Raw genomic sequence first — 4,389 nt, forward strand, 5'->3', positions numbered from 1 at the left:
TCGGAGGCTGAGGGGTGACCTTATAGAGGTTTACAATATTATGAGGGGCATGGATAGGATAAATAGGCAAAGTCTTTTTCCTGGGATGAGGGAGTCCAGAACTAGAGGCATAGGTTTAGAGTGAGAGGGGAAAGATATAAAAGAGACCTAAGGGGCAACGTTTTCACTCAGAAGGTGGTACATGTATGGAATGAGCTGCCAGAGGTTGTGGCAGAGGCTGGTACAATTGCAACATTTAAGAGGCATTTGGATGGGTATATGAATAGGAAGGGTTTGGAGGGATATGGGCCAGGTGCTAGCAGGTGGGACTAGATTTGTTGGTTGGGATATCTGGTCGACGTGGATGTGTTGGACCGAAGGGTCTGTTTCCATGTTATACATCTCTATGACTCTATGACCTGGCTAGAACACCCTGCACATCACGTGACTTCACTTTCTCCATTAGTTTACTATGGGGAACCTTATCAAACACCTTACTAAAGTCCATGTGTATGACCTGTGCAGCTTTTCCTTCATCTAACAACTTGGTCACTTCCTCAAAGAAGTCTATTAAGTTGGTATGGCACAATCTCCCCTGCACAAAACCATGTTGCTTACCACCGATCAGTCCATTCTTTTCCAAATATAAATAGATTTTATCCTTCAGTACCTTCTTCAGCAACTTTCCCACCACTGACATCAGGCTCACTGGTATGTAGTTATCCAGAATATCCCTACTACCCTTCTTGTACAGAGGGACAACATGAGAAACCCTGTAGTCCTCTTGCACCTCACCTGTGTTTAACTTTCCCAACATTGACACTTACTGCCAGAAATCTGGATGGGGCAGAATTTGTAAGAAGCGTCCAGGACAGTTTTCTAGAGCAGTATGTCAATAGTCTGACGAGGAAAGGGGCCATATTGAACCTGGTGTTGGAGAATGAGCCAGGCTAGGTGGTAAAGTTGTGGTGGAGATTCCTTTGGGAACAGTGACCACAATTTTGTAAGTTTTAATATACTGTTAGACAAAGATGAGAGTGGTCCTACGAGAAGTGTACTAAACTGGGCCAAGGCCAATTGTATCAAAAATAAGCAGGAGCTGTGAAATGGGGATTGGACACAGCTATTTGAAGGGAAGCCCACATTTGATATGTGGGAGGCTTTCAAAGGTAGGTCAAAGATAGGGAAGGATAGGCATGTCCTGTTGAAAGCAAGGGATAGGGAAGACAAGAACCGTGAACCATCGATGTCAGGAGAAATTGTACGACTAGCCAAGAGGAAAAGGGAAGCATACATAAGGTCCAGGCAGGTAAGAACAGAATGGGCCCTGGAAGAATATTGAGAGAGTAGGACCAGTCTTAAGCGAGGAATCAAGCGGGCTAAAAAGGGTCATGACATTGCTTCAGCTAGCACAATTATGGAGAATCCCAAAGCCTTTTATTCTTATATAAGAAGCAAGTGGGTAACTAGAGAAAGGATTGGTCCACTAAAGGATAAGGAAGGAAGGCAGTGTATCAAACCTGAGAAAATGGGGGAGATTCTGAATCTCAACTTTGCATCAGTGGTCATGGAGGAGAGGAACATGATGACTATTGAGATTAGAGGTAGAAGCTTGATTACTCTGGATCATGTTGAAACAAGTAGGAAGATGTGTTGGGTAGGCTAGAGGTTATTAAGGTAGACGCATCCCCAGGACCGGATGGGATTTATCCCAAATTGCTAGGGGAGGCGAGAGAGGTCTGTAAAGCTGGGGCCCTGACAGATATCTCTGTAGCATCAGGTGTTCTTCCTCCAGGCCTCAGGTGGTTATGTTAATGTACAAATTTGAGACAGCCCAGGGAATCCCTTGTGGACTCAGACCTGTAAAGCCTGTCTCTTGGTTCATCCCGGAGATCGGACTCTTTGGAAGTCTGCAATAAAACCCTCTTGCAGACAGTTTAGTTTAATTTTAGTCATCCCTTTTATTCACTAATAGTATCACTCTTACACCATAACACTGATACCTATAAGCTAAACTAACGAGTTCTAATAACGTAAGACAGTGAGGTACCATCTCTTCAAGTGCCCCAGCAGGCTACTCCGATGTACTGCTACAAAGTGGCTTCTTTTATACAAAAGTTTACAAAAACATTGCATGTTCTTAATTAGACAGATAAGTGAAAGAGAATAATTCTAAGGAAGAAAAGTTAATTGACAGATATGTGTGTGTGTGTGCTTGACTGATCACTCCCACAGGCCTTGAGCTATCCATCAGGTAGGAAAAACATACCTAGCTGAGTTAAGCATCTGCTCGTGAGATAAGTTCCTATAAAGGAGTACCAGTCTAAATTAAGTGGGAGATGTCATAAGGTAACCTTGAACAGCTCACATGTCTGATATCATTGTTTTACAAAATGGCTTCTTAGCAAAGGCGTCAAATCTGTGACCATAAAATGGCTTCCTGACAGATTGTGTTAGAATCTCTTCAATGCTAGGTTTAGAATAATTTTAAGCTGGGAGCAGATTCCTGCTTTTTATCTTAAGCACAGAATCATTCTGTACTTGATGCTGAAATGTTACTGCAAGGTTGTATCTAAAATGATTAATTAGTCTCGAATTAAACACTGTTTTCAACATTGTGATTCAAATTCAAATAAGACATAATATCTGACTAGTTAGAGTTGACTGTGGGGCAGTCTGTAAGGTCTGTAAAGTGGTCTGCAAGAACAGCAAGTAAGTTAAAGCTTCATTAATATTACCTGTTGCAGAGTATGTATTCAATAACTGGTAATGGCTACTCAATAGCATCATAAAGACCCAAAATGCAGTTAAATTCCAATCCATAGCAGATAAGCACTAAGTGTTAATTTTCCACAGGCTCCAATAGCCTCACCACTAAAATGGTCTCTCCCTCTCGTGTCATTTTGAACTCTCAAGTCAGCAAAGATTTTTCTCTCTCTCTCTGTCTGCCCCGCTTGCAAGGGGTAATAAGAATCCATTATAATTGGCAGCATCCTGCCGTTAATTACAAATCTTTTGATAGTACCGAGTTCCATTTCAGAGTCAGAATCAAACACTCTTAATTTCACAAGGGAACGGCTGTGAATGTTATTACTTGGTGTCCTGTTCACACAGATTCACCGATGCTAAGGCAAATGTTCTTAATTGCCTTACAGCATCCTGTTATCATTTGGTGAGCCCAGATGTCCCTATCTTCTGCATTCCCTGAGATCTCCCCTTTTTCTGAGCCTTCCTGCCTGTCTATTTTCTAGTCCAGTAAATGTGTTCTATAATTCTGCATTATATTTTAGTCTAAATGTTTAAAGACAGGTTTTAAGGCTATAGACTTTCTCATTCCCTTGTTTTGTCATTTCATGACAACTATTTGGCTTATACAAGTATACTTAGTCTATTCAGTCAATTTGTATTCTTAATAAGTCACGTGCCTCCTCTGACGAGCAGAATCTGAAAAATACTGGATTTCAGCATGGAAGTTCGGGCATGGAGATAGAGGGGGAGACATGGGTCGATTAATCAGATTCCTCTTTGGCTTAGATGAAAAGCGATGTACGGTCCATTTCATGCATAAGCAGACGGCAATGTATATTCCTAGGATGAGACCAAGGATTATCAGTACGTCCCACACAGGCTCCATCCGTACAGCGACCGTAGCCAGCAAGTAAAACTCCATCCATGTGAGTCAGATGACTGTGGGGCAGGTACCTTCCCTGCGTCTTGACCTGTTTTGTTGATAACATCTGTATCGTCCAAAATGTCTTTCAAGAAATCATTGATGTTGGTGCAACATTGCGGGCCAATGACTGAACAGGCGTCTCCTTCTTTAGGAGGAAATCTAGCACTCGTCGACTCTGAAGCATCATCATCTGAGTATCCTGTAACTCTTTGTTCACCAGTTTCAAAGCATGGGAAGTCAAGTTGGCAGATGTTTTGATCTCATACGCAAGGTCAATTATCAATACCCCAGCCAGCAACCTGGACCACCAGGTTTGTTGGTGGAAGAAGTTGTGCAAGTCCCATTTTGTTTTTCCTCTACTTGTTGCTTCATACTGATTCACCTGCTGGTGGGTGTTCCATTCATCATCTACTTCAGGCATCTCATGGTGAGGGAGTGGAAAGTGGAAAGAGTATTAGAATGGTGGAAGAGTGAGCAGATAATACATGGGTCAGGGGGCTTAGCTTGAACAAAGAAACCATTAATAACAGGAAGAGGATTGGGAGTGCATAGTATTTTTGGTCGTTCATCATCTTTTCCAGCTTGTCTTGTTAATTACTGTAGCTACTGAATACAGGAAACATGTAAAGATATTTCTGTCAGTGGCAGTAGATTGGATAGGATAGGATTCATCAAGAAGGTATAAGTGGTCAGTCTCATGGCAATAGGTGCCTTAAGGTTTGGTGATTTCTGTACGA

Source organism: Chiloscyllium plagiosum, chromosome 50 (assembly GCF_004010195.1).
Source record: "Chiloscyllium plagiosum isolate BGI_BamShark_2017 chromosome 50, ASM401019v2, whole genome shotgun sequence".
In the NCBI taxonomy this organism is placed as follows: domain Eukaryota; kingdom Metazoa; phylum Chordata; class Chondrichthyes; order Orectolobiformes; family Hemiscylliidae; genus Chiloscyllium; species Chiloscyllium plagiosum.